Raw genomic sequence first — 21951 nt, 5'->3', positions numbered from 1 at the left:
AATAATTAATAAATAATACAAGAATAGACTCTGTGTTTTGCGCTCACAACTATAAGCCTACTTTTCCCCACCCTGTATACATCCATCCATGTATACACACATGCTTTTGGCTGTATATGAGTGTGCATATAAATATATACACATAGATTTACCTCCAAATAACATTTGCCTTCCTTACATCAGTGTCAAAATGTTTCTGATAAACTCAGAAATATGATGGGTTGCTGGAGATGACAATTTGTAATTCTTAAATCTGCAATGGCTCACGCATAAAGTAAGAGGATATGAGAGAGAAATGAGGTATTGGTTACCCTTGACTATATTTAGCAAAACCATCCTCTTTTCAGAAATTGATGGCAGGTCAATACTCACACCAGGAAGATATTTTTACTAAAAAATAACTCTTTATATGGCAAATTTGATTGTTTTTTGATTGACACTCTTACTTATACACATTTTGGGTTTATTGTTAATATGGGAAATAAAAAGAAAATTGTTCTGTAATATTATTCCTCTGTGTTTAATAATAAAATTCAAGAAAAATAAAATATTCCTCCAGTACAGTGAGTTGGGTGACTAAGATGAAAACCCTCAGTTTTATGGGTTGAAGTAGAGTTCTGAGTCATGGGTGTTGTTACCAAAAAAAGCTAGGTTTCTAAGACCAGGATAAGGAATTCTTATATAAATCAATGTCTTTGCTGATTCAGTTTTGTAAAACAAAGGAACCAAAATTCTGGGTTTTAATTTTGAGACATAATGAATTGGATTTGTTTTCTATAGGATGTTTACAATTGGTAAAAATATGCTACTTCATATTTAACTGACAACAACTATAATTCAAAGACTAGGACTTAAAAGTTATCTATTCTCATGTCAATTGAATTAAATATCTTTGTTTTATTATTAGACGTTTAACAATCCTCCATGAGCAATTTGTGGGGGAATAGTCACATCTGTATTCTGCAGACATACTCAACCAGGCCAATTCTGTTTGGGCACCATCTTATCTGGGAGTTCACTCATATAGTAGAACCAGGTGGCAAAATTGATTCTCCCCTCTTATTTTTTACAAAACCCATCATGAACTTACAGATGTGATAAAAAGCATTAGTAGTAACATTGATTCTGATTTCATCAACAGAAGGTATATCTGTATGTGAATCTCTGTGTCTGGATATGTACCCAAGACATTCGCCTCTCAGCTTTAATTTCCCAAGCCACTTTTTCTTTAATATTTAACAAAAAGTTCATGACTCCTCTTCTCATATATTGTTGGAAACCCAGCATATTTTCCAATAGCTACAATGACATCTGTTGGGTTGGTTAGTAAGAGATGTCGCTTATATTTTTATGCTGACTTTTGACTTCTAGTTAGTTCTTGCTGCATTAAATTCTCGATCTTTTCTCTGCCCTTCACTTGCTATCTTTCAGGCCTCTTTCCTGCACTATTTTGCTCTGCTTTACATGGTTTTAATTACTGTACTACTAAAATGACACTGTCTAGGTTATATGTAGAGCGGGTATTTTTCTGAAAAACTTGGGGACTAAAGAAGAGTTATATAAAATATGCAGCATATTTGATGAAATCTAACCTTCAAGGTTAGACAGGCTTGTTCTTAAATGTGATCATTCCCATACAGACCCATGAAACTAAAGATCTAGCTTATCTGCTCCTCACACACTCAACACACAATAGTGGAATGGGCATAGGATAACCATTATAAACATTACTGGTCAAAAAAGGGGGGAAATAGGAGCCATAAAGGAGGCTTTGATACATAGCAGTTCTGAAATCTAAGCAGAAAATGTTGGAAATGTCCTAATTAGGTCCAGCGATCATTCTTTTGGCTCAGCCCTCTGGGCGTCTATTAATTGGCTCAGACTGCCATAACAGTCCCACAGACTGGGTGATTAAGTAACAGAAATGTATTTTTTAGCACTTCTGGAAGCCATAAGTCCAACATGTCTGCTGAGACCTGTCTTCCTGGTGTGCAGATGACTGCCTTCATGCTGTGTCCTCACCTGGCCTTTCCTCTGTGCTCGTGTAGTGAGAGAGAGAGAGAGAGAGAGAGAGAGAGAGAGAGAGAGAGATTTGGTATCCCTCCCACTTTTTAGGAAGATGCCAGTCCTATCTAATTAGGCCTTTATTTTATGACCACATATTAAACTTTAATTACCTCCTTAAAGGTCCTATCATTGAGGGCTAGGGCTTTATATAAATTTTGGGGACACAATTCAGTCCATAACAGTGCTCTTCTTGGTTCTGCCTGCTGAGTCATCTTCCCTTCTCATGAAAGACATTACTTTTGCCAATGAGTAGTTTTCCCAGGCTACTTTCCGATATTTTGGGGGATCCAGTTGCCTTTTTGTACATTTATGCTGTCCCGATACTTTTCAACTTAAGGTGGCAGTGGCACACCTTTACTTTCAAAGGGCCTTTTGTATGACTGAAGAGTTCTCTGAGGTCTTAAGAAAAGACTTTGCAGTCACACCCTTGGCTTCACCTCTAGACGAAGGGCACAATATCATGTCTTTGATATTTTTTGCCAGACATGTACAACTGTATTTAATCATGAGGAAACATCAGACAGACCCAAAGTGAAAGGTATTCTATAAAACAACTAGCCAATACTCTTCAAGAAAGTCAGGTCATGAAAGATAAAAGAGACAAAAGAGATGTGACAACTGAATACAACATGGGGTCTAGACGGGATTCTAGACTAGAAAATTGTCCAAGGAATGTGTAATCTGAAATATAGTTTAGGTTTGTGCTGTTATTCAATGTTACTCACCAATCTGATGAGTCTGAAAAAGGCACTTTTAGATAGCCCTGATTCAAAATCATAGTAGGGGTTAGATCAATATGAACCATCCAGTTTAGCCAATTGGGAGAGCACGGTACATGACTATGTTATTTTCTGGAGGATAATAATTAACTTAAAAAGGGTAGGCAGGGGTAATTAAGTATAAAATAATCATTAGAACAATTTTATCATCAAATTTGGCTATGCCCCTTTTGGATATGAGCTTTGGAATGGTAACTATTAATTCTATTTTTTTTTAAACCAAGCCATTTAATTGTCTTTAAGGTAAACAATACATGGAGCTGGATCCCAAGCCCCAAGAATGCCAGAGCTCAAGGTCCAAGTGTCCCGTGGTGTGGTATTCTCAACGGAGTTCAGAAGGGTCAGAACTCAGAGGTGTTCGAGGCAGAGCACTTTTGGAATTCATACATTCCACTAAGCAATTTTGCAAACTGCCAGAAACAGATCCCAAGAGTCTTTTGAGATGGGGAAAATTCAACTCCTGGTTTTAGAGATAAAAGAATGAAGAGCACCAAAAGTGTTGTTTACTTTTGTCACACACTCTGAAGCCTGAGCTGTCATAATCCCAATTCACAGTGTCCTATGCTGCAGTTTAGGTACGAGATCAGTCCCTCTCTCCATTCACTTCCATGTAATGTCACAGCAAGAGTGACCTGGGGCGAAGAGCTCTTACCAATACAGCTTTTTAACCAGCACTTAAGTGAAAAGAACCCTCTGGTGGCACACAAGTTAGTTTATAAGATTTTAATTTACAAATTAAAAAGCTACATGTTTTATTGTTTCTTCTTTTTCTCTTATTTATATCACTCTTTCCCTTATCTTTCTCTTTGTCATCTTTTCTATCCTTTATGCTCTCTTCTTTTTCCTGCCCTTCTTTCTTCGCTGCATCCCGGTTGGCAATCTTGTTGATGAGGTTGTGCAGGGCAACCACTGAACGGATCAGGGAGGCCAAATACACCACAACCATCTGGTCTTTGGTCTTTAGGTAAAAGGCCTTGACTAACTCCTGCAGGCTAACATCTGGCAGCAGGATGAAGACATCCTGCAGCTGGTAGATGATTTGGTGGTTGATGGGAAGCTTGCCTGTAGCTACTTTCTCCAGGTAGCCATTGATATCCAGAAGTTTGGAGTTCAGTCCCTTCAAACCATGCGCCTGGTTTGTGATCACAGTAGTGTCTTTGATGTCTCGTAACAAGTGTTCAACCCCAACTTCTTCAGCTTCCTCTGCTCCAATTTCACTGGTCACGTGCTCAAATGTTTTTGAAGTTGGAGTTCCATCATGAACTTCTTCCACTGAAATATATGCTTCTGTGGGCAGTCCCAGGTCCTTTGGTTTCACATCAATGGTGACTAATAGTTAGGGCAGTATCTTTGCATGAGTTCATTGATGGCGATGTCATTCTTGTGTAGTTTAGGGCCTATGTGGTACCATCCAACTATTCTTCCTCTGGCATTGACCTTCTTAAACATTCCATACATGTTTTCCAAATAATCATGGTCTAAAAACCAGACGGAATCATCTTTGTCATCTTCATCAAAAGGGACTGCAAAACTGTTGGATACATCCAGTACTTTCTTTTGCCATGACCCCAAAAGCACACCAACAACACGCTTCTGGTTTTCAACCTTACCTATTCGGTTAAAATGATCCACCACACTGAGCAGCACCAGGGGTGGACCACCACCTTCTGCACCGTCAGCTCCAGCATCGTGACACACCCCGCCAGCCAGGTTCCGCTCTCTGCGACCCGCAAACACAGGCAGCCACAGCGCAGGGACACTCCTGATAACTATTAATTATGACCCTTAGTCTTAGCGTAATAAAACCTACCTCAAAATTGTTGTACAGATTAAATGAAGAGTTGCATATCAAGAGTATGACACATAGTAAGCATTCAATTAAAGACAGGCTTTGTTTATAGCATGCTGATGGTGATGGTGATGGTAGGCCACATCTAAGCAGACTAGTATTTTGGGCAGAGGTATCGCACAAAGACACTAGATAACAGTACAGATAAAAGAAAAAAGTCAAAAGAACTTTCATGACAATTTGTGAATATTCTATGAGTTAAGGGCAAGAGTTATAGGTTGATGACCTTGGATGTTTCAGGGTTCCATTCAGACAATACAGATATTTGGCTGGATCCAGAAAGACTATTTCTTGTCTCTCCACCCACAGGTAGAAATGGAACTAATATGTTCATTTTATCACTCAGGAAATGAAGAGAAATTAGCTACAGCAGGGTTTCTCAACAGCGGCACTATTGATAATTTGGGTTAGATAACTCTGAGCCTTGGTCCCCTGAAGGGTGTGTGGGTGGAGAAAGCCAAAGGGGAGCGTGATGAATTTAGCAGGCTTGCATTTCAAGGGCATGGACTGAAGTTCAAAAATGTAACACTATTTTCTATAATCAAAATACATTTTCTGGCTCGAACATAATCATAATTTAGTCTAGGTATATTCTGTGAAAATACGTAATTTCTCAGGCACTCTTAGTTTATAACCAGGACACATTTTGGATGAAACTTTATCTTTGGCTTTTCTCCCTGTATTTGAGTCTAAATTGGAGGAATGGGGTAGGCTGTTAAAGAATCTTGCTCATAAGCCATTCAATAGTATTGGGAAAGAAGCCATTTGCTTCTTATTTTGATGTGTTTGATCCTATGCAGATATCTTTGAGCATTAACAAATCTGCTTTGATTTTCAGGCACACATCATGTTTTTCACCTAACAAAATGTTAATCAGAGTTTGGCCATCAGCATCTCCCCAGGGTTTACCAATTTAGAAGTTTGTGAGTTGCCATGTTCTCTGGTTGTCATGCTGCATTTTCATTGGCCCAATCTTTTGGTCTTCTTTTCCATGTCCTAGTTATCTCCCCACATCTTGAGATTCAGGGTTCAGGGATGCTGAAAGGATCTCACTGTGTCCCTAACACTGTCTCTTATCCATCTCTGCTCTATTATCAGCAATTCTATTTTCATGAAGAACATTGGCTTGATCACTAACTGGAGTTTAGACTGAACCAGTGAGGTATTTTGTTTCATCATGATGGTGCCAGGGACTTCCCTAGGAAGGTTGCTCTTTCATTGAGTCTCACCCAGGGTGCAAGAGATGTGTCTCTTTTGTTACCAGAAACCAAAATTTAAATGACAATTCTATTGTATCTTTCCCCACCTTCACTGTGGGGAGAATGATGGAGGAGAGTCAGGGTCAGGGCACAAAGGAAAAGTCTATAGGTTTTTGATTCTCTTCCAAATTTGCTCCCATTTCCTACACAGCTTAAATGGTTTTGTGGTCTGAGAGCTGGGGTAGAAGTGTGGATATATTTTGCCATATTGCTTTTTCTTTCAAATCTTTTTGAAATCATACACTACACTTGCATTGAGGCTTTTGAATTTAGAAGCCAAGAATTCAGAGTCTTTGCTCTCCAGCCTCATCAGAGAACTGGTCCTAGGTGAATGACAGCCCATATGTCAAGACCCATAATGGGCACAGAAGGAAAGAAAAAAATTAATATTTCAAATTACTTCCCTGATAAGTGAATGTTGTTAAGGTTTAACTTGGCTTCCAATAGAAATCTTTCCTTCCATTCGCAACTCTGCTAACAATAAATAGATGATAGCATGCTCTAGAAGGGGTTCCCGTATCCCATACACTTTTCTGATAAAGCACCACCAGTTCTCCCTGGGCCAGTATTCTGATTTCACTCATGCCATGTGCATTCCCCTCTCTGTTGTCAAGTTCCTTCTGTCTAATGTGCCACACCTCCTTTCATTTTCCTGGATCATATCTGTAAGACATAAGGTCAGATTCAACCACCTCATGACATCTTTCCCAAGCATCTTTTTTTTTCCTAATTAGCTAAGACTTAATTTTGAGTTGTTATTTGTTTCATAATTGTCAGTTACATTTTTTTTTTGCCCTATAAGAAATATGTTACTTGAATATACTCTACTCTACATACTGTGAAATCTTTAGCACAGTGTTGGTAGATAGTAGATGATAAATATTGATTCATTGTTCTATACTGATTTAAAAAAATACGAAAGTCTAAGAACTGTTCTAATTTATTTTCTGAGTCTTTACAACAGTTTAACTTCTATTTTCTAGAGACATAAAAGGCTTTTGAAAAATAAAAATTAATAAACCTAATTTTCTAAATTTTTATCATACAATTTACAATGAAATAATGATCATAGATATGACAAGTTTTAAAATTGCCAAGCAAACAGTCTGGTTTGCTTTGTGCATTTGCCATTGCTATTTTTCAGCATTTTATGTAGTTTTCAGAGTCAGTTGTCCTCACCATTATAAAGTTCTCTTTAACAGAGATGAGTCTGAAAATATGTTTAATAAAGAAAAGAAAGGCCAGAACAGAACAAATACAGAGATTAGAAAAACAATTAGATATATTATCAATATCAAATATAATAATAGTTTCCTAGAATGTCTTTCTTGTAGATAAAGATAAAATCACTAAAAATTTACTAGATAAATCAAAATCATGTTTAATTATAAAAAGAATTATATAATTGTATTATTATTTATATCTTACTAATAAGACTTTGTCAATATTCCATTCTTCTATTAATTCATTCAACAAATGAATATTAACCACTTACTACTTGCTGGGTATTAAAGTTACAATGATCCCTGTCTCCACTGAACTTACAAATTTCAGTTCTTAATTCTATAAAGTAATTTAATTTTTATGTAAGAAAGAACTATAATTGAAATAAGAACTTTTTCAGGCATCTTATAGACTCTCTAAATGGTTTCATTTTTGTACATACTTTTAAAAACTTACTATTTTTTAAATTTTAAAAGTATTTCATAACCATGCCTAAAAGTTAAAAGGACAATAGATATATGAATAAATTTAATTTTAATTTTAAATATATTTGCTCTTTTACTTCTGGCCAGGAAGACACTTGTGATTTATGTTGAAAAAGTAGCCCAGTGATTTGTAAGGTAATTTCCCTTATGGAAGACTCTAGAAGAAGAGAAATGCTCAGAAACCCCCTGGCTCACTGTTGCCTGAATCAAGAGCTTCGTTTGAATGTTAGCACTCGGAAGATAAACACTAGCCTCCAAGGGAGGCGATGTTCACTGGATATCATCTGACTCCACGTGGGAGGATAGAGAAACTACTGAGATGTTGACAAGTCGAGGCAAACAAACATTTATACCAGAAATGTACGCACTTACTATCATAACATCGTCCCTACTCCTCTGCCCTGGTAGGTAAATAGAGATGTTTAGATTCCTCCCAGAAATATGGCGTTGGTAGGATTTAAATTTAAATAGCTTTCTGTAGGATGTGGAAGAGGGTCTCTACACAGACAAATATTCCAGATATCTAATAATTCTTTGGATAACTTAACAGAGCCTCACCCAACATTCCTCATGGCCAGAGACTGGCATTTGACCGGGCACAACTATCCCCAGCACCTCTGTTCTTGTCAGCATGCTCTGCTCTGCTAATGTCTGGCACACAGGGTGCTCTGCTGACCTGGGAGAGTATTACTAAACACTAGGAATGCCTTGCTGCCCTACATTCATTTTGACAAATAAAACACAGTCCTAAGGAAAGAACTGCTCTTCCGCAGTCCCACCTTCTGGGCCATTACTGAATGCAGAATCCCTCTTTTCCCTTTGCTACAAATCTCACATAAATTGTTAATCTCCCTTCTAAACTTCTAACGTGATCCAACAACTAAAATGTATCTCTGTTTAAAAAGCGTTAGAGCCTAATTGCTCAGCTTTTTTCTTTTTTCTTCAAAGCTGAACTATGTATTTTTACACAGCGTTCTCATTAGAGGATTTTTTGTAAGCTTGCTTTGATGCTTTGCCTTTGATTCTCTGGATACTCAGTTGGGCCCTGGTCAAGATATTTTAGTTCATTTAACAAAGCCCACATAATGATGTTCTCAGTATAGGTAACGAGTTCTAGTTAACTAATAACATCCATGAATTGCATCCATCGCAATTACTTTTGAGATGTGACATGCTAATAACAATTCTTTAGGACCACATTAAATGGGTCATGAGTGAATGTTACACCACCTGATACATGACTATGCGAATAAGGAAAATATGCCACTGGAAGGGGGCTAAAGAATAGAGAGATTTTTCTTGAATTTATGAATACTGGTTAGATTCTTTGGTGGGAAGTATTAAATATTAAGTTGCAGGAGCCTTAATATGGCCAAGACTCTTCCCCTCACTGCAGCCACAGAAGAACAAAGGACAGATCCCCAGTTCACCTGAGTGGTGGTCTGCATTTCTCATCTCATTTGAATGGAACCACAGGTAATTTCTTTCAATCAAGTCTTCACTTTGCCAGATATCTTAGAATGGAAGAAAACAAAACTGCCATACAAGTCAGGGAAAAGGAAACATTGGTTTCTCATTGTATAGGTTGTGATGAGATCCTCTGTTTTTATCATAAACACTACGTAACATAAAATGACTGGAAGACAAATTACCAAATGTCTCAGAAGCCCATTTGAGAAAATATAAAATGAGAAAAAGCTTTTTGAAACCTCTCCTAATGTATCTCTTAGGACTAAAAGAACTATAACTGTTTTAGGCCTGCCCTTCTGACCCCACTTTCCTTCTAGCAAGTCAACGGAATTCAATAATCACAAGCTTCAAAGGATGCCAGAAAGTCTGACATCATTCCCAGGGACGGTTATTGGAGTTACTTCTGGGGAGAGACAGAAACCAGAGGTGCGTCTTTGTTGCATCTAGGTCTGACTCAAAACCAGAGGAAAACCATAAAAGCACGAGGCCAAGAAGACAACTGTATGTTTGACCTTCCTGTAGAGACAATGGTATAACGATTAGGCTTCCACATTTCAAAGCAAGTCTCTGGATTTTATTTACCAGAAATTCCATTTCTGAGACTTTCAGAGCAGCACACATTCAAGGACAAGACGCCGTGAAAAAAAAATACAAGGTTTAATTAGGAACTCAGGAGGTGGTGAAGATTTAGTATTATGCAATCAAATTAAATATTCTTCCACAGCGTTTTGTTTTCTTAGCAACTTAGGAAAGTTACTTAGAATATAATAAATCCAATGAAGAATAAAACCAAGTGATTAAATCAATAATGGCAAACCTTTTCAGAGAATACTTGGTTTTCCATTTTTGCATGGATCCATTCCAAGATGAAATAATGTGGAAAATTATTTGATCCAGTGTGTAAAACTCAGGGTTTTGTCAGAAAGAATGAAATTGTGCCTTTATGTCTGAGAATTTAGTGAGTACTATTTCAGTGAGTTAACCTTTAAAAGTTTTAAGTGTCCACTGTTGACTAACTAGGAAAGCTCTGGGATAGAGTTCTGACTTTGTTCATTAATTTGTTTCTTCACTCATTCATTCACTCACTCACCCACTCACACTACTATGTGCCAGGCACAGTGCTAGGCACCAGTGATACCATGTTGATAAAAACAGACAGCCTTTGTCCTTCAGAGATTGTCAGTCTAATGAAGAGGGAACATATGCTACCAACTGATTACTATATTATAAACTTATCTAAAGGAACATGAGACGGGAGACCTCAACCAGTCTGGGCACTGATAGAAGGTTTCCTTGAAGAAGCAAGATTTAAGCTGAGATCTGAAGGATGAGTAGGAAGAGTTCACTGTGGGGAGGAGGGAAGAGCGTTCTAGGTAGAGGGAACAACGTATACAAAAGCCTTAGGCAGGAGAGAGCATGGTGTTTTGGAAAAGTTTTTTTAAAAAAAAGCCCAGTGTGATTGGAAGCAGGAACAATCCTAAAAGTGTCTGGATCTTGGTTTCTAAATACCATTTTTCACTAACAAAAAAAAAACAGGACTCTCTGGAAAAATGGCCAGTTCCAGGGCTGGGGAAGAGAAAGGACACAATGAACTCAGGACATCTTGCTGTGTCATAAAGTAAGAAAGTGCTCTAAGAGTAGAGGGTATTGTCAAAATAATGCTGAGGCAAAGCCAGCATTATGAAGTTCCCTTTGACCAAATTCTTGGCAATTGGAATATTAAAATAAATAATGATAATAGTATATTACGAAGCATTGAATAACACAGGAAACAAGTCCATACTGATATATATGCATGAATAAATTTAAAGTTGGTGAGGAATGAGATATTTACATAGTTTCTTACTTTCCAATAAAGTATTTGTTAATCACAAAGGGAAAAAGAATACTTTACAATGGAGAACCTTGGCAGACACCAACTTAAGTAATCAAAGTTAACATGATTAGTAATCATAAAAATTGAAATTATGTGCTATTTTATAGTAATCAATGAGAAGAACACAATATTATTTCTTTAGTATTTTTGCCAAAATGAACAACTATCATACTTATAGACCAATCCAAATTGAGGGACATTATCCAAAATAACTGGCCTGTAATCCTCAAGTTTCAAGATGATGAAAGCCAAGGAGAGAATGATAAATTGTTCCAAGTGGAAGGAGATTAAAGAGGCATGACAACTAAACACAGTATGTAACTCCAAACTGGATCTCCTGCTATAAAGGAAATTGTCTGGATACTTTGTGAAAATGGAATGGGATCTGAGAGAGGAATTGATGTAAAGTTCCTGATTTCAATGACTGTATTGTAAATATGCAGGGGAATGTCTTTGTTTATAAGAAATGCACTAAAGTATCATTGGGCAACACATCAGCAATATATGTACCCACATGGTTAAGAAAAAAAACAACACACCTTCCAACTTTTCTACAAGTTTGAGATTGTTTGAAACTAAAACATAATTCAATTAATCAAAAAAGGAAAAAATCCACTAGGGCTAGAAATCTTGGCCCTCTATTTCACCATGTGAACAATAAGGAGGGTAGTTGAAATCTATGGATCTCAGTTAAAGTTATACTGTAGTGTATTAACTAGTTCCCAGGAATAACATACAAATGAAAAATTGCTGTGTAACCAATGACCCCAAACTTGGTAGCTTTAAATAATATCCCTTTATTATCTCACAGTTCTCTAATCTAGAAGTCTAGATGGCATGACTAGGTTCTCTGCTGACGGCTAAAATCAAGGTGGCAGCTCTGCATTTGCACCTGAAGCTTGGGGTGTTCTCTTACAAACTCGTTCCTGTACTATTGGCCGAATTCAGTTCCCTGAGGTTGTAGGACTGAAGTCCCATTTTCTTGTGACAAACTGCTCTCAGCTCCTAGAGAATGCTCTGAGGTCCTTGCCCCATGGCGCCTTCTATTTCAGCAACAGAGAGCCTTCCTCTCTCACATTTTGAATCTCTCGGACTTTCTCTTCCGCGACTATCTGGAAAAATATGTTCTGCTTTTAAAGGGTTTATGCTGATTAGGTTAGGCTATGCAGATCATTTTTCTATCTTGAAGTCAATGAATTAGAATAACCTTAACTATATCTGCAAAATCCCTTTTATAACAAAACACAATCATGGGAGTAACATCAGGGGGCAAAATTGTGGGGCTATCTTAGAATTCTGCCTACAGGATGGAAGAAAGAAATGTGTTTGAGTTTGCTGTCAAAAAATATATATAGGTAAAGAAGGGAAGGTAAAAATCTACTTCCTGATTCATGAATTGGGGGTTGGGGAATTCTGGACTTTGAAGACATCTTCCCCAGTGAATTCTTTGCTTTGTTGTCATGAGGCTGTAAGAGCAGGCACAGTGTGTTTCTGATTTACTATTGCATTCCCAGCACTGCTTAGAATGTCTGATACATAGTAGATACTAAAAATATGTTGAGGGTATGAAGAATAAGTGATGAGTGAATAATTAGCTGTAGCAACCAAAGATTTATTTTCTTATTTAACTCATCAAAATCGTAATTCCTGGTCCCTCGGTGAGTTATTCTTCCAGAATAGCCAGGCTAAGGAGAAACCTGACAGTTAATTTCTAGTTCCCTTTTGATTGATGGTATTTGTGTGTATAGAGAATTTGAGGTGTGTGTTGTTGTTTTTTTAAGTAAGTATATGTTTCCAAGAAGCTTGGAACATATTCATGTATCAATAGAAGTAGCTATTACATTCAGAATGAAAGGATCTCATGATGCTATGTGGTTTTGATTAACATATGATAAAAGCTTAGAACATTCCTATATAGGGTTATAGGAGGAAAGTGTATTAAATATTATTTTGAAAACAGTCCTATTGCTTTGTTTCATTATACAATGTAAATATGCTCAAAGTAAAAAAAAAAAAAAGGAAAAATATAGGAAAGTATGAAAAAGAAAATAAAGATCATCCATAACCCCACAACTCAAAGATAAACAACTATTAATATTTTGATCGATATTCTTTCAGGTTTTTTCCCTGTGTCGCAATGGATGACACCAGCACACACATATATACTTCTACATAAATAATTCTGCCTGTCACAAGATGGAAGAGTTTTTATAATCTGCCCTTTTAGTTTAGAAATATATCATAGACATAGTTCCATGATTATAAATTATATATGAACCATCTTTAACAGTTGCAATATATTTTATTATGTGGTTGTATTAACATATTTTATTTAGCTGATCCTTCCTGATGGACTTTTAAATCATCTCCATTATTTTTTAGAAGTATACATATCACTGCAACAAACAGCCTGGTACATAAATCTTTATACATTGGTTTAATGATTTCTGTAAAATAAGTACCCAGAAGTACTATTGATAAGTCAAAAGGTATGTAAATCTTGATGTTACCAGATTGCCTTCAGATGAGTTTAATCTCACAGGCAGATTATAAAGTATCTGTTTATCCTTGCCAACGAGGATTATCAATTAAATATTTAATCTTTTTAAACTTGACACATAAAGATAATTTATTGTTTCAAATGCATATCTTTTTTATGTAGCTATTTTACATCTTTGTTTGGAGTTTTATAATATATTTTAAGGTGAGGTTGTTAAAATGGCTATTAGGCATTATTTTTTCTTATTATTTGTCAAAAGTATATTTTTTTACCTCTGTAAATATTTAAGTCATTATCTGGGTGATTTTTGAAATGCATTAGTATAGTAGGCAGCCCTTAGGATGGTCTCCAATGATCCCAGCATCTGGTATTCACAACCTTCTGAAATTTTCTCCGCTTGAGTGTGAGCTAGCCCTGTGACTCTCTTCTTCGTCCTGCCAATAAAATATGGCAAAACGGGCGGGAGGGGGGATTCCACTTCCATGATTAGGTTATTAAACACTGAGACTTCCATCTTGTGAGCAGATTCTCCCTATTGCCTTCTGGGCTGCCTGATTTGATGAAACAAGCTGCCGAGTTGTAGAGACCTACCCGACAAGGAGCCAAGGGGACACTCTGGCCAAGAGCCAACAAAGAACTGATGCTGAGGAAGCGAATCCTATCAACAACCGTGTGGGCTTGGGGACAGATCTTCTCCCAGGTGCGTCTTCAGATGAGACCACAGGCCTGACCGACACTTTGACTACACCCATAGCTGTACCACCTCCATTGTACTAAACTGTCTCACAAGGAGACTCCCTCTGTGGCATATTCTCTCTCCTTACTTTACAATGTAGACTTTTCGGTGTATAGAAATGTAACTTTAACATGCTGTATCTTAAAGCACAGAGATCAAATATTGATTTTGAAATTCCTATATAATATTATCACATACTGTATGGCAACACGGGGGTTTTAGAATTGCCGAAAGGAGCCTTGGTCTCAGGTTTGTTTATTTTTGACAAAGAAGGTTGATGACAGCGCTTGTACCTGTGCTTGTTATTTTAAAGAATTAACTCCCTTCCTTTAGCACCAGGATTCTAAGGTCGCTCCTCTGGTTTGATTTCACAATAAGGATTAGAAATTCTACACTAACTTATTTGCCTGAACTTGTATTTGTATAGATTTAAGGATCTCCTTATGTATGTCCTGGCTTGTGTAGATTCTCTGATAGATAAAAAGAGATAATATCTTACTTCTTGATGCTGGGATGCACAATCCCCCTAGGAAATGTTTCTTGGGGAAGGCTGGGGCTTGTATAAGGCACACTCATTCTGCCTCCAGAGGATCCGAGGGCGCCTCTGTTTCCTCCTCTAGAATAACAATACCCACTCACCAATTCTGTGTTAATGTGGGTGAAAGATTAAAAACTTTAAGCCTTCTCCTAATGCAAGGAATTGATCCACAAATGTCTCATTTGGCCCTTTGCTTATGAGGCATCATCAGGGATCTAGAAATTTTCATTTTTGGGGAAAAGAAAGCCTCTGTTCCCATTCCACATTGTCTCCACCTCCTTGACTCCTTGACGTCTGCCTTCTCCACATTAAATGCCGTCTCAAAGGATTCCTTTGGAAGGGGAATAGCATTATTTTCTTCTGCTTATTTAAATGTTTTTTATTATGCAAGTTAGAGGAAACATTTAATAACACCCTCTAGGGATTTTATTCACACATTCATTAAGTTTAGTAAGGCACCATATTTTCACAAAACAATGAATTCAAGCAGTGAACAAAACAAGTTAATCTTTTTATCAAACAAATATTATTTTCTCAAACAAAGGAATGTGACAACACAAGAATTTGAAAGGTGAGAGTTAGAGGTAGACTGAAATGGGATGGAGGAAGATCCCAGATTGGGGAGATGGATTGAGAAGGGGGAACATACCACCTCATTTGCAATATTACCCTGGTCAAGCCACATTTGAGTGACAGCTACACATTCTGTTTAAAAAAAACACACAAAAACAACAAAAAACAGAGCAGTTGCTTCATCTTCTGCCCAAAGTCAGATTCCCTATTCATATTACCAATTTTTACTATCTTATTTTGATTAATTAAGAGAAGTCCAGAAATATGTGTGAAAGGCTAAGAGAGTTCTCAGCCTTGGCAATTCAAAAGAAATAAAACTTATGATGCCTCCTATGGAGGAGTTGATAGATTATTTTACTTGTAGACATGAGCCACAAATACGAGGGGAATGACTGTTGTCAATAGAAAGTTCAACAGAATTACACCTCCATAGAAGGCTGGGGACCGGTCCACTAAGAGTAGCTCCAGTCCTCATTCACAGAGCATTTATACTTAATCATTCCACATAAGAGAAATGCTGTCCAGGATTTTCCCTGAGGAGTGATGCAGATCTAAGTAGGGGCAATCAGAGTTTTACCTCTTCCTTCTCCATTTGGTGACTTTCAGAATGACCAGATATGCCATGCAATATAGGCAGAGAGAGGATATAACTTGGAATCAGAATACTTGGATTCCACCCAGTACTTCTACCTAGTGAGCAAGTCACTGAATCTCTTTAAACCTCAGTTTCCTCATTAGTTATAATCTCACCAGGTTGTTTTAAAATCCATTGAGTTAAAAGGTGTGAAATATATTGTCCTACAGATTATGCTTTTGATTTTTACTGCTACATATGTGTTCAAACTCCAGAAGATTCCAAGAGAAGCAACATGACTTAGCTGTCCAAACACAGATGTTATCACAGAAATGTAACTCTGCCACTCATAAGCAGCATGAAGGATTTAAATCTTCACTCCCTTCCTTTAGGATGTATCCAAAGATGTGCCTGGCACACAGTATCCCTGGGAAGTTTTTTCAGTTGACATGAAAGGAAGTCTTTCAGGTTCACTACGTAAATTTTTAAAAAAGGAATTTAACTAAAATAGTTTTCCTAAAAGTGTATTTATTTAATTCTACAATACACACACACATTCTCACACACACACACACACACACACACACACACACACACCAAACAAACACAAATAAATCTGGCCAGTTGTTTACATAAATGTCAACTCTGTTTGATGACATGAGTTTTAAGAGAAACCTAATTTGGAATTAAGTTGCCATGCCTTTTGCCTCCAACAGAAAGTAAGTGCAAAAAAAAAAAAAAAAAAGAAAGAAAGAAAGAAAGAAAAAGATACGTGAGGTCATACTTGCTAATATTTGTTTCTGAAAAGATGTGAGGGAGTGGGACTGGAGGGAAGGCAAATAAAACCCACTTCTCCGTTTCCAGAAGAATATATGTACTGTGATTATCGGGCCTCTGATTAAATATTCAGTAGATGAATTTGAGTACTCCATGACCTACAATATCTGCAGTAATATTTTGACTGGTAGAGGGCTATAGGAAATGCATTCTAGCAGAGTGATGAAGAGTATGGATTTTAGTTCCACAAAGACATGTGGTATATCGGAATTTCAGGCCCTCTAGTTACTAGCTGTAAGATCTTGGGTAAATAGTTTAACTTCTGCAGGTCTTGGTTTCTTCATGAGAATGGGAAATAATTGTAATGATTGTCACCATAGCGTTTCAAAATTTAAAATGAAATACTATAAATAGGGGTAGGAAATGTTTTTTTCTGCCTTGGGCCATACAAAATTATCAACTTAAAAATTAGCCTGCTATATTTGCTCAAACATTTAATTAACTCACCCCTAATGCCTTGTGGGGACCTTATACAGCCTGTGGGCCAGATGTTCCCCACCCCTGCTATAAATAGAACTAAGTCTGGCATATTGTATATTGTAAGATCTTAGTAGCTCTGCTTATATTGCTATCTTCTATGCACCATTAAGAATTATGTTTAAAAATAAGATATTGTAATATATTTTAATGATATTCCTAAGGTTTTGAGTTCATTTATTCTCATAATCAACACACGTATATATTTTTTCATTTTATAGCAGCATTTTTTCTTATGTGGGCATACTCTCTTTTGCAAAACAAATCAACATTTTGTAAATTATATTTGATGATGAGGGGTGGATATTACACTAAAGAAACATAATTCTTAAACTTTATTGAAACATATATTTTTTTTAAAATCTGATGACAACAGTGTATCCTCTTTCTGGCCAAATGTACAAATATTCATGTGCACAAAAGTTTGTGAATAATTAAAAAGAAACATGGACCTCCCCGGAAAAAGCTGAGATTTTTAATGACATGAATAAACTTTCAATATTGCAAATAAACCAATCCTTAATTTAGCTATTGTATAAATTCAAATTTCTATACAGTAGCTTTTAATGAAGTACCTTATATAGATTATCAATGTTTAATGCAGCCTGAAACATAGTTATATGCCATTATGTTTGCTAGATAAAGTTATTTTTAACCCAGGCTTATTAAGTATGCTGTACTTAGCAGTTTGTACACAGTGAAAAGTCACTGATATACCATTAATATTAGTGTCAGGTTGTAATATCGAATTACACCATATGGATGAATGCTTTTTTTAATGCTTTTTCTATAGCAAAGAACCAGCAAACACAATGATTGTTTTTTCAGAACAGTTTTTTTTTTACTTTATATTTTCAATAAGTATCTTTTAGAAATTCATATAAAGTACTTATTTCCCTAGCATGTCAATATCTAATGGGAGTAATTGAACATTTGAATCATAAAATCCATCAGGAAGGTGACAAGTTTACCATTAGATTCATGGCTTTGCTCCTGTGCTCAATACTATCTTAATGTAATGTAGTGTTTCAATTATTTTAAAACAACAAATGGTTAATAGATTCTGAAGAATTCCCTGCCAGCAAAATTTGATGTTTCTGCTAATAAAACAAAATCATAATAATATCTTCTAAATAAATGTTTAAAGATAAGTTTCAAAAGAGGTAAAAAAAAAAAATCTTGAGAAAATATAATTTAGCTATTAAGCAACCCAGAAAAATATTTATTTCTGAAGTTGTAAATTAACCAGAAAAATGACTTACTTTGATGAGAGGTTATCAATCTGGGATAACCTACACTATCATCTCATTTGTGATTTTGATCTCTTTTATATCTCCCAACTTCAACTAATGGAGTGCTGACTATTTGTTCATATTTTTTTTTGGTAAGTTGTGGGATTTTCATAATCCATTAATGGTGTTTTTTTGTTTGTTTTTAATGTCGTTAGGCAAATCAAGAGGCAAATGCAAGCAGTTCCTGTAGAGGCAGTGAGAAACGACCTCCACTAGCAGGAGTTTTGTCTGGTTGCTGATCGGCTGCATCTGCTGTGTGCGAAATGACGGAAGGATTATTCAGGAAATTCAATACACCCACAGAGAGAAGCCAAACATGACAGCTTATTTTGGGAACCATTCTATCATGAGGATACATTTGTTCTTGGAGCAGCCTCAGAAAGCCTCCCTTTCATCGAACTAGGTCTTGATTAAAGAGACTGCTGATGCCTGCTACATAGAGAATGATTTTCTCTTGACAAAGTTGTCTTATTTTAGTCAATTTTTTTTTACTATTATAAGGAAGATATTTTATTGTTAAATATTTGGTAATTGTTTGCAGTAGCACAGATTGGAAGATGATTCCTGGAAGGCCATAACAATCATCTGATAAATGTCAAATAGTAAATCCTTATAATAATGTTTATGGCATTTTTTTCTTGTAAATATGCTTCTAAAGGAGGCATGGCAATGTAATTGCTATATGTTCATATTTTTATTTGTAATATTTACAGTTGTAGTATAGTCCATAAACATTTATTTAGTTACTAAAATTTAGAAATCAATTCAGAAGCTGTTGTGTTTTTATCAGGACATTTATATAAAAGCAAATAATAAATAGTATGTTAGTTGTAGCTAAAAATTAAGAATGACATCTGTTAAGGCACTTAATCATGCTTTTTGCATCTTTCATTCTCTTAAATGGTTTTCTTTCTTTTACCTAAAATTGCTACCCAGTCTTGGGATTTATTGGTCATGTAACTTCTTTTGCTAATGCAGGTCAGGATGGCCAAAATAATCCTTTGTAAATTATAGCAAATGTGATATATTCGGAGTGGGTATGTAGCTCTATCTTACCAGTTTCTGGGACTCACACTTGTGGAACTGATTTCAGATTCAGCAAGCATCTCACAAATCTCACAGAATCATAAATAATAATCAACATCTTACAAACACAGCAATAATTCATTGCATTGAGATGTGTTGGTAGGTTGTGAGCATAATGAACACTAAGAACACTGACAAAACCACTTGCCTTTTTGAGTTGGTCTATTTAAAACCTTTTTCCTGGTGTTTGACTTGCCACACATTAAAACCTTTCCAAGGGTCAAATTTCTTCCTCTTTTGATTGTGTTTCAATTAATAATTCTTTTCTTCCCTAAAATTAAAGCTACAAATACAACAGTTCTCAACACTTTTTAGTTATTTCAGTTTTACTGATTTTTGAATAATTTCCATATGTTGTCTATGAAGCAAATACTGTCTGTCCTGTGCTGAAATGGGCAGATTCTAAGAAGAAGCTTTTCTCCATCAGGCTGATGGCTCAGAATGATTAATACTTTTAGAATAGCGAACAAAACGTTCCCTGCATTGAATACGTACAGATGGTGCTGATTGTCTTTTCTGCCTGTCATTTACTTTCGACTCACATTCACATCAAGTCCTAGAGTGCTGTCGTCTTGGTGAAGGATAATGATGAGGATGTGACCTCCAGGGTAAGGATGCAACTTGTTGGTCGTGTTTAGACTCTGGTATTTGGAGTTGAGAACTCAGCAGCCTGGCATTAGTACTTTTGTAAGGGGCATACGTGTACTTTTTTTTTTTTTTTATCACATCTCTGTTCTCTCCCGATTCTGAATTTTCTAACCTCTCCTTCAATGTTCTATGCACTTCAGGAAGGGTATAGAAACCTCTCAAAATCCGTGTCCATCTGTGCAAGCAACACACACACACACACACACACACACACACACACACACACACACGTACTCAGTATCTAACAGAGTGCCTGGCACAGAGTCAGTATTCAATCAAGGGAATAAACTCAATGAATGTTTGGAAAAATAAATGAATAACTAATGAAATGAACTACATTGAAATCTGAAGAAACATTTCAGTGAAATTTTGAACTGATCAAGATGTTTCGTTTTGTTGCTGGTTCTATGAAGGTAAAGAAAAAGACTCAAAATTCTTTGCAATAGAGAGATTAAAACAGATGTCATTTTTAAGTTAAATAAACACATCATTAGACATGTAAATATCAAAATAATTTCTAAACTATAACTCCACATTGATAGGTAATTTCATAAACATAATAAGATTAGTGAGTACAAAGTATTTTAATGGTAATATTATATTCTGAAAATAAAGTATATGTAAGCTACTATTAGTTACTGTTTATTGACTTCATAGTTTTGTATAACACAGAGATTCTCAAATTATATTTCAGATAACAATTGTAAGTGTCCTTCTCACCCTTTCTTTAACATTTTGTTTCCCTTTACGGTATATACCTTATTAAGAAAGAATAAAAATACAGAAACAGGGAAATAATGACCTATGAGTTTTAATAATAAATTAATCTTATTGAATATTTTCCTAGTTTATATAATATGAAAAATATGTAAAGCACTTAAATGGTAACACCCTATATTAGTAAGACATGATTGCTATTATTTCTATCATTAAATAATCAAATAAGAAATACGTATGTGAATTATACACAGATTATGTATGCAAATGTACACCTGCTTTGGATGATGTTGGAGACTCCCAAATATATTTCATCCTTCCCCACTATGCAGTAGCCACAGAATTTGAATGGAATTCATCCCACCCCCAGTTCTAAGGATGGGTTCTGATGATAATCCTTTTCCTTTGCCACAGTGGTTGGTTTGGGTGTGGGCATATATTTCAGATTTAAGTCAATCAACATTTGCCAGGTGTAGTGATCCAGCTATTTAGGATCACCCAATTAGAATAAAACATATGACTTTTGTTCCAAGGTTATGGAAGGCAACCCTCTTTCTCTATCTTTAGTCACGAACAAAGTCACCTCCAGTCTCAGTTACCACTGGCAGCCATTCTATGCCCATGAGGGAAGCAAGCCTTCAGAAGAAGCCAATCCTGTTGACAGAAGAATGGCAAGATGGAAAGATACTGTGTGCTGATAATATCACGGATTAACTTTGAAGAACCTTGAAACTTCTGGACCTTCTAGTCACATGAGCCAGCATTACTTACAACTTAACTACTATGAGTTGCTCTTTCCGTCACCTGTGAAATACCTTTCACAGCACAATATACATCAAAACATGTTCATTCATTTGGCTTTGAGCCAGGAGAAAATCCTAGTGGAGATGACTTTTCTGAAAATGGCTTCTTAAGATTCCCTACCATCACCTTGTTAAGTTTTATTTATTTGACACTAGATTCT

At 36.1% G+C, this 21951-nt stretch overlaps 1 pseudogene across 1 annotated transcript; it reads right to left on the bottom strand.

Annotated features, from left to right (window-relative positions):
- Nucleotides 1-3510: 3510 nt before the first annotated feature.
- LOC307109817 (26S proteasome non-ATPase regulatory subunit 7-like) lies at nt 3511-4534 on the bottom strand (annotated as a pseudogene). Its single transcript has one exon. The product of its transcript is annotated as a 26S proteasome non-ATPase regulatory subunit 7-like (transcript).
- Nucleotides 4535-21951: the final 17417 nt, after the last annotated feature.

This window comes from Cnephaeus nilssonii (assembly GCF_951640355.1).
Source record: "Cnephaeus nilssonii genome assembly, chromosome: 2".
In the NCBI taxonomy this organism is placed as follows: domain Eukaryota; kingdom Metazoa; phylum Chordata; class Mammalia; order Chiroptera; family Vespertilionidae; genus Cnephaeus; species Cnephaeus nilssonii.
Note: the sequence above shows the minus strand (reverse complement) of the source record. Positions and strands in the feature narration are given on the sequence as shown.